This window comes from Bombina bombina, chromosome 2 (genome assembly GCF_027579735.1).
Source record: "Bombina bombina isolate aBomBom1 chromosome 2, aBomBom1.pri, whole genome shotgun sequence".
Taxonomy (NCBI): domain Eukaryota; kingdom Metazoa; phylum Chordata; class Amphibia; order Anura; family Bombinatoridae; genus Bombina; species Bombina bombina.
This window is the reverse complement of record NC_069500.1, coordinates 845,701,892-845,711,328: the sequence shown is the minus strand read 5'-3', so window position 1 is coordinate 845,711,328 and position 9,437 is coordinate 845,701,892. Positions and strand designations below refer to the sequence as shown.

The 9,437-nt window shown below is 42.7% G+C and overlaps 4 pseudogenes; all 4 read left to right on the top strand.

Moving 5' to 3' along the window:
* The first annotated feature begins 4,799 nt into the window (after positions 1-4,799).
* Positions 4,800-4,917, top strand: LOC128650905 (uncharacterized; annotated as a pseudogene).
* A 331-nt stretch (positions 4,918-5,248) lies between these two features.
* On the top strand, positions 5,249-5,366 carry LOC128650904 (uncharacterized; annotated as a pseudogene).
* Positions 5,367-5,717: 351 nt separating this feature from the next.
* LOC128651033 (uncharacterized) lies at positions 5,718-5,836 on the top strand (annotated as a pseudogene).
* Positions 5,837-6,192: 356 nt separating this feature from the next.
* On the top strand, positions 6,193-6,311 carry LOC128650815 (uncharacterized; annotated as a pseudogene).
* The last annotated feature ends 3,126 nt before the right edge of the window (positions 6,312-9,437 follow it).

Here is a 9,437-nt window from a genome sequence, read left to right as displayed (position 1 = left end):
ACCCAAAGACATTCTTCTAGCTTTAATAAAAACAAATAAACAAAAAAACTCCATTTGCACAACACAGTGCCAGAGGATCTTTTGTTTTGTTTTGTTTTTTTACCCTTATTGCATCAACGCACAAATGTCCTTTTTATTGTTTGACCTTTTTTAACATACAAGCAATTGGTAGTCTTAAATAAAACAGGCCATGGTCTAGCACCAATAGCTGGAATCAAACGCACAACAACTTGCTTGGAAGAAGAAACCACTCAACCACAATGGCACACCCTGTCAGGAGTTTGCAGGACTTTTACCCATTACTTTGACCAATTTAGAACATTAAAGCAAGTAAAAGTATATAAGTACTTGAGCCACAATGGTTTGCAATGCCAAAGGAAGACAGGATCTGCATCCATTGTTTTTCTACATTTAGACCAATATTTGAAGCGATAGTATATAAGCAGTGAGTTGCTTTCAGGAAATAAAATGACTATTTATCTAGGTGTGATATGTCCCTAGAATGCAATACACTACAATAGCCCTGTTCCCCCAGCAGGACTAACACTCTCAGCCGTGTATTTACAAGGTTTCTATTTAACCCACTAAGCCACCATAGATTTGTGAGCTGGTATAAAAACGACAGTAACTATTATTTCCAATGTCATATCACAGTTAGTTGCTAGGTAGCTGCTGGGGTAAGTTCTTGTGCTAGAAAGCACTCAGTCAGTGGTTCAAATCCACACTGCAAACACTACTTACAGAGTGACTTCCAGTGATTCTCCTGGAAATAATGTGCTAGTGGTTCTCCTGAAAGTAGTGTGCTGAAGTGGGTATGGGATTATTCTGGAATATGATCCTGTGATATGCAAAACATGATGGGATTAGTATATGGATGTGCGACAAGGGTGGGAGAAGTCTGGGTGGTGTGTGATTAGGGAAGAAAGGATGTGGATTTGGAAGTGGGGTGGGAATGTGGGGCAATAGTCTGGCTAGGTGACGTCGGAGTGGGTCTGTTAAGGGTGTGAGTAGTCTGGGGGGGTTGGGTAGGAAGGGAGAATAGAATGTGCATCCAGAAGGAAGAGTTGTTTGAGTAGACTGGATAGAAGCAGGAGGAACTGAGTTAGGAAGCAGGATAAAAATGTGATGGTGTGGAGCCTGGAATGAGAGGGCTCATTAGGAAAAAAGAGGGGCTAGTGGAGTTAAAATTTGTGGCTGTGGGAGTAGTCATGCTGGGCTAAGGCAGGAAATGAATTGGGTGGTGTAGTCTGATTGGGTATGCAGTTTTTCATCTCTAGCCAGACTGCTCCTCCATTCCTAACCCCTATTTTTTCCCTCCAAGCTGACCCCCTCTTCTAGATTCCCATTCTACCTTCCTCCAATCACACAATAGTTACCAAGATTTCCTTTTGCTTGTCATATTTTGTAATATTAGGTTTTTTTATTTTTGGAATTTTGTATTATTTTTTTAAGGTAATTAATATATTTGTCATTTTATTTCAGTGTATTTTAATTGGGGTTAAGTTAGGGGGTAATAAACAATGTAGTATTCAAAGGAGTAATCCGGAAATTACAGTAGCTATTATTCTATTGGCTATTCAAATCAGCCAATAGAATTACAGTAGCTCTCATCCGATTGACTGATTTGAATTTGAAGGCTCAAATCAGCCAATAGGAATTCAAGGGACGCCATTTTTAATCGCGTACCTTGAATTCCTATTCAGTGTACGGCAGAGATCGTATGAAGAGGATCCTCCACGCTCCATGGCTCCGAAGTCTTCAGTTCCAGCGTCGCCGATCTTCAGTTCCAGCCTGGCTGGTCTTTAGTTCCAGAGTCGACGGTCTTCAGCTCCGCGGTCATCGGTCTTCAACTCCTCCGCTCCGCGCCAGCTGGATCCTGGAAGAAGAAGAGGTCGCCGCTTGGAAGAAGACTTCTCCGCCTGGAACAGGACCTTCTCCGCCGGTCTTCAGGACAGGTAAGGACCACTTGGGGGTTAGACTTAGGTTTTTTTAACGGGGGATCGGGTGGGTTTTAGAGTAGGGGTGTGTGGGTGGTGGGTTGTAATGTGGGGGGGGTTGTTCTTTTTTTTACAGGTAAAAGAGCTGATTACTTTAGGGCAATGCCCCGCAAAAGGCCCTTTTAAGGGCTGGTAATAGAGCTGATTACTTTTGTAATTTAGTTTAGGGTAGGGAAATTTTATTATTTTGGGGGGCTTTTTTTTATTAGGGGGTTTAGATTAGGTGTAATTAGCTTAAAATGCTTGTAATATTTTTTTATTTTTTGTAATTTAGTGTTTGTTTGTTTGTTTTTGTAATTTAGTTTAGTTTATTTAATTGCATTTTAGTTTAGATAATTGTAGTTTATTTAATTAATTTAATGATAGTGTAGTGTTAGGTGTATTTGTAACTTAGGTTAGGATTTATTTTACAGGTAATTTTGTAATTATTTTAACTAGGTAGCTATTAAATAGTTATTAACTATTTAATAGCTATTGTACCTAGTTAAAATAAATACAAAGTTACTTGTAAAATAAATATAAACCCTAAAATAGCTACAATGTAATTATTAATTATATTGTAGCTATCTTAGGGTTTTATTTTAAAGGTAAGTATTTAGTTTTAAATAGGAATAATTTAGTTAATAATATTAATATTATTTAGATTTATTGAAATAATAATAATAAGTTAGGGGGTTTAAGGGTTAGACTTAGGTTTAGGGGGTAATATAGTTAATATAGGTGGCGGCGGTGTAGGGGGCTCAGATTAGGGGTTAATATAGGTGGCGGCGGTGTAGGGGGCTCAGATTAGGGGTTAATATAGTTAATATAGGTAGTGGCGGTGTAGGGGGCTCAGATTAGGGGTTAATATAGTTAATATAGGTGGCGGCAGTATAGAGGGGTCAGATTAGGGGGTAATACATATAATATAGGTGGCGGCGGTGTAGGGGGGTCATTTTAGGGGGTAATACATATAATATAGGTGGCGGTGGTGTAGGGGGATTAGATTAGGGGTTAATACATTTAATATAGGTGGCGGCGGTGTAGGGGGGTCAGATCAGGGAGTAATACATTTAATATAGGTGGAGGACGTGTAGGGGGATTAGATTAGGGGTTAATATATTTAATATAGGTGGGGGGGTGTAGGGGGATTAGATTAGGGGTTAATATATTTAATATAGGTGGCGGCGGTGTAGGGGGGTCAGATTAGGGGGTAATACATTTAATGTAGGTGGCGGCGGGGTCCGGGAGCGGCGGTTTAGGGGTTAAACACTTTATTAGGTATTGTGGTGGGGGATTGTGGTTGACAGGTAGATAGACATTGCGCATGCGTTAGGTGTTAGGTTTTATTTTGCAGGCAGTTTAGGAAGTTATGGGGCTCCAATACTCAGCGTAAGGCTTACTACGCCTGCATTTTGTGGCGAGGTGAAAATGGAGTAAGATTTCTCCATTTTCACCACGTAAGTCCTTACGCTGTATATTGGATACCAAACTGCGCGGCTTTTCTATACCAGTCTATGGGTCAAAAAACTACGGCCGAAGGGTGAAATATACGAGCGTAACTTCTATGTTACGCCGTATATAGGATACCAAACCAGTGCAAAATTTGGCGTCGCCGGCTTTTGCGGGCGACGCTGCATATCGGATCGGGCCCTACATTTGTATTTCACCTGATTTAAAGCTAGAGATACTGAGGAATCAGATCTAAATAACCCTATGTTGCAATTCCTCATTATAATACTACTCTATGCTAGACTTAAAGGACATGAAATCCAAAATGTTTTCTTTCACAATTCTGATAGAGAATACAATTTTAAACAACATTCCAATTTACTACCATTATTTAATTTGCTTCATTCTTTAGATACATTTACATACAGTTATCAATCAGTAGCCACTGAGCATATTTAGATATGCTTTTCAACAAAGGATATCAATAGAATGAGGCAAATTGAACAATAGAAATACAGTTGTTTAAAACTGGAACACCGAGTGCGGTAGGCTTTTTTCTTCGATTTTTCTTTAGATTTTTTAAAACAACTATGCATGCGTAATATCTCCTGAAAGTGGCGATATTCTTTGAAACAACTGTATCTTGCAATTCCTTAAAAAACACGTCAATTTGAAATAAAGATAATTATCTTTTGTAAAGACAGACAGACTGGCAGGCAGGCAGACAGACAGAGAGGCACGTAACCTTATCAGTGCATACTTTTTGTCATGGGACAGCGAGTTATTCTGGGCCTGTACTGGCATGTTTTATTTATTCATTTGCGGTCAAACTTTTTTCCCCATTTTAGCTCCTCCTCTGCTTACAATGCTGTGAATGAAGGCATGAGCAAGCTTAATTCACGCTGGGTACAAATAGAAAATGCCTACCGCCATACTACTCTGAATGCACCCGATCCTGTCTGATCTCGGAAATTAACCAGGGTCAGGCCCGGACATTACCTGGATGTGTGACTGCCTGGGAACACTGAGTCCGGTAGGATCTTTTCTTTGATTTGTTAAAACAACTATGCATGAGTAATATCTCCTGAAAGTGGCGATATTCATTGAAACAATTGTATCTTGCAATTCCTTAAAAAACACGTCCATTTGAAATAAAGATAATTATCTTTTGTAAAGACAAACAGACTGGCAGGCAGGCAGACAGAGAGGCCTTTTTGTCATGGGACAGCGAGTTATTCTGGGCCTGTACTGGCATTTTTTATTTATTCATTTGGGTGAAAATTTTATCCCCATTTTAGCTCTTCCACTGCTTACAATGCTGTGAATGAAGGCATGAGCAAGCTTAATTCACGCTTTGTACAAACAGAAAATGCCTACCGCCATACTACACTGAATGCACCCAATCCCGTCTGATCTTGGAAGTTAAGCAGGGTCAGGCCGGACAGTACCTGGATGGGTGACCGCCTGAGAACACTGAGTGAGGTAGGCTTTCTCTTTGATTTTTTTAAAACAACTATGCATGCGTAATATCTCCTGAAAGTGGCGATATTCATTGAAACAATTGTATCTTGCAATTCCTTAAAAAACACGTCCATTTGAAATAAAGATAATTATCTTTTGTAAAGACAAACAGACTGGCAGGCAGGCAGACAGAGAGGCCTTTTTGTCATGGGACAGCGAGTTATTCTGGGCCTGTACTGGCATTTTTTATTTATTCATTTGGGTTAAAATTTTATCCCCATTTTAGCTCTTCCACTGCTTACAATGCTGTGAATGAAGGCATGAGCAAGCTTAATTCACGCTTTGTACAAACAGAAAATGCCTACCGCCATACTACACTGAATGCACCCAATCCCGTCTGATCTTGGAAGTTAAGCAGGGTCAGGCCGGACAGTACCTGGATGGGTGACCGCCTGAGAACACTGAGTGAGGTAGGCTTTTTCTTTGATTTTTTTAAAACAACTATGCATGCGTAATATCTCCTGAAAGTTGCGATATTCATTGAAACAATTGTATCTTGCAATTCCTTAAAAAACACGTCAATATCAAATAAAGATATTTATCTTTTGTAAAGACAGACAGACTGGCAGGCAGACAGACAGAGAGGCAGGTAACCTTACCGTGTATACTTTTTGTCATGGGTCACCGAGTTATTCTGGGCCTGTACTGGCATTTTTTATTTATTCATTTGGGTTAAAATGTTATCCCCATTTTAGCTCTTCCACTACTTTCAATGCTGTGAATGAAGGCATGAGCAAGCTTAATTCATGCTGGGTACAAGCAGAAAATGCCTACCGCCATACTACTCTGAATGCAACCAATCCCGTCTGATCTCGGAAGTTAAGCAGGGTCGGGCCCGGACAGTACCTGGATGGATGGCAACCTGGGAACACCGAGTGAGGTAGGCTTTTTGCTTTAATTTTTTAAAACAACTATGCATGCGTAATATCTCCTGAAAGTGGAAATATTCATTGAAACAACTGTATCTTGCAATTCCTTAAAAAACACGTCAATTTGAAATAAAGATAATTATCTTTTGTAAAGACAGACAGACTAGCAGGCAGGCAGACAGAGAGGCAGGTAACCTTATCCGTGTATACTTTTTGTCATGGGTCAGCGAGTTAGTTATTCTGGACCTGTACTGGCATTTTTATTTTTTCATTTGCGATCAAAATTTTATCCCCATTTTAGCTCTTCCACTGCTTACAATGCTGTGAATGAAGGCATGAGCAAGGTTAATTCACGCTGGGTACAAATAGAAAATGCCTACCGCCATACTACTCTGAATGCACCCGATCCCGTCTGATCTCGGAAATTAACAAGGGTCGGGCCCGGACAGTACCTGGATGGGTGACCGCCTGGGAACACCGAGTGCGGTAGGCTTCTTTCTTTTATTTTTTTAAACAACTATGCATGCGTAATATCTCCTGAAAGTGGCAATATTCATTGAAACAACTGTATCTTGCAATTTCTTAAAAAACACGTCAATTTGAAATAAAGATAATTATCTTTTGTACAGACAGACTGGCAGGCAGACAGACAGAAAGGCAGGTAACCTTATCCGTGTATACTTTTTGTCATGGGTCAGCGAGTTATTCTGGGCCTGTACTGGTATTTTTTATTTATTCATTTACGGTCAAAATGTTAACCCCATTTTAGCTCTTCCATTGCTTACAATGATGTGAATGAAGGCATGAGCAAGCTTAATTCACGCTGGGTACAAGCTGAAAATGCCTACCGCCATACTACAGTATCCCGTTGTTTGTTACATTAAAGTTGATTAAAAAAAAAACTTTGAGTGGAGGTCACATGTTTCCTGTCTAGAGCAGAGCTCCAGTCTGCAGCTAGAATTTTTTGCAGGGGAGCGCTACAGACACCATAGAGAGGGGGATCTCTGCACCACAGGGTAGGACTACAGACACCATAGAAAGGGGGATCCATGCACCACAGGGGGAAATCTGCAGGTACCATAGAGAGGGGGGAGACAGGCAGCACGGGTCGGGTAGTGTGCCCTAGACACCGCACAGTCACACACACACATTTTATTATTGCAACATAAAATTAGGCAGGATTACTAGAAAAATAAAAAAAAGTTTTTAAAAAATAGATTATTTTGCTACATGGCCTGGAGTGGCTCCTTCTTTTCATTCAGCTAACAGTTACTTCCCTCATACAGGCAGTGCTGCTGATGAGGCCCCAGATCTGCACCCCTACCTGCAGCCACTAAACTTGTATGCCAGGAACTGAGCAAAATTATGCGCTATGCGCATAAACCTCGCTATGTGGTTTCCCTTTGCTCAGCTGGTTACCAAATGATGTGGTCCTGCACTGCAGCGGCCCACCAGGAAAAGTTCTGGCATCCCGGCCAGCCAATCCGGCCCTGTTTAGATGCCTTAAAGGGACAGGAAATCCCCAAATGTTCTTTCATGATTTGGATAGAACATACAATTTTAAACAACTTTCCAACTTACTTCCATTATCACATTTGCTTCATTCTCTTGTTATCCTTTGCTAAATGAACAGCATTGCCCTACTGGCAGCAAAATGAGCACATCTAGTTAGCCAATCACAAAAGACAAATGTGTGCAGGCACCAATTAGCAGCAGCTCCCACTATTGTAGAATATGTGCGTATTCTTTTACAACAAGGGATACCAAGAGAACAAAGCACATTTGAAAATAGAAGTGAATTTAAATGTGTCTAAAAATTACATGCTCTATCAGAATCATGCAGGTTTAATTTAGACTTTCCGATTCCTTTAAGGGCCACATATACATTTATGGGTATTAAACACACAAATACTCACCTTGAGTATGGAGTGCAGTTCTGGGGAACAATCTAAAAAAACGACTTTGCAGACTTAGACAAAGCTCAGAGAAGGGCCACAAAGGTAATAATGGGAATAGGGAATTTAAGCTATGATGAGAGGTTAGCCAAACTGGGTCTGTTTTCTCTAGAAGAAATGCGCTTGGGAGGTGACGTGATTACTTTATATAACTACTAGTCCTAATGCCCGTTCACACGGGCCATTTTTTGCAGTACATCGGTCCCACCCCTTGCTCTCTCTCTCCCCCTCTCTTTTGTGCTCTCTCCCCCTCTCTTTTGCACTCTCTCCCCTTCTCTTTTGCGTTCTCTCTCGCTCCACCTCTCTTTTGCTCTCTCTCGCTCCACCTCTCTTTTGCTCTCTCTCTCCCCCCTCTATTTTGCTCTCTCTCCCCTCTCTCTCCCCCCTCTCTTTTGCTCTCTCTCCCCCTCTCTTTTGTGCTCTCTCCCTCTTTTGCGCTCTCTCCCCCTCTCTTTTGCTCTCTCTTTCTCCTTTTCTCTGTTGCTCCCTCTCTCCCCCTCTATTTGGCTCTCTCTCCACCTCTCTTTTGCTCTCTCTCCCCCTTTCATTTGCTTTCTCACCCCCCTCTCTTTTGCTCTTCCCATCTCTTTTGCGCTCTCTCTCCCCCCTCTTTTTTACGTTCTCTCTCCCCCTTCTCTTTTGCGTTCTCACTTTTGCGCTCTCTCTCCCCCTCTCTTGTGCGCGCTCTCTCTACCCCTCTCTTTTGTGCTCTCTCTCTCCCCCTCTCTTTTGCGCTCTCTCCCTCTCTTTTGTGCTCTCTCTCTCCCCCCTCTCTTTTGTGCTTTCTCTCTCGCCCCCTCTCTTTTGCGCTCTCTCTCCTCCTTCTCTTTTGCGTCTCTCTCCCCCTCTCTTTTGCCCTCTCTCCCCCCTCTCTTTTGAGCTCTCTCTCCTTCTCTCTTTTGCTCCCTCTCTCCCCCTCTCTTTTGCTCTCTCTCCCCCTCTCTTTTGCTCTCGCTCCCCCTCTTTTTTGCTCTCTCGCTCCCCCTCTCTTTTGTGCTCTCTTTCTCCCCCTCTCTTTTGCGCTCTCTCTCTCCCCCTCTCTTTTGCACTCTCTCTCTCCCCCTCTCTTTTGCGCTCTCTCTCCCCCTCTCTTTTGCGCTCTCTCTCTCCCCCTCTCTTTTGCGCTCTCTCTCTCCCCCTCTCTTTTGTGCTCTCTCTGTCTCCCCCTCTCTTTTACGCTCTCTCTCCCCCTCTCTTTGCGCTCTCTCTCCCCCCTCTCTTTTGCGTCTCTCTCCCCCTCTCTCCCCCCTCTCTTTTGCGCTCTCTCTCCCCTCTCTCTTTTGCTCCCTCTCTCCCCCCTCTCTTTTGCTCTCTCTCCCCCTCTCTTTTACTCTCTCTCTCCCTCTCTTTTGCTCTCTCGCTCCCCCTCTCTTTTGCTCTCTCTCTCTACCCCTCTCTTTTGCTCTCTCTCTCTACCCCTCTCTTTTGCGCTCTCTCCCCCTCTCTTTTGCGCTCTCTCTCTCCCCCTCTCTTTTGCGCTCTCTCTCTCCCCTCTCTTTTGCGCTCTCTCTCCCCCCTCTCTTTTGCGTCTCTCTCCCCCTCTCTCCCCCTCTCTTTTGCGCTCTCTCTCCCCTCTCTCTTTTGCTCCCTCTCTCCCCCTCTCTTTTGCTCTCTCTCCCCCTCTCTTTTGCTCTCTCGCTCCCCTTCTCTTTTGCTCTCTCTCT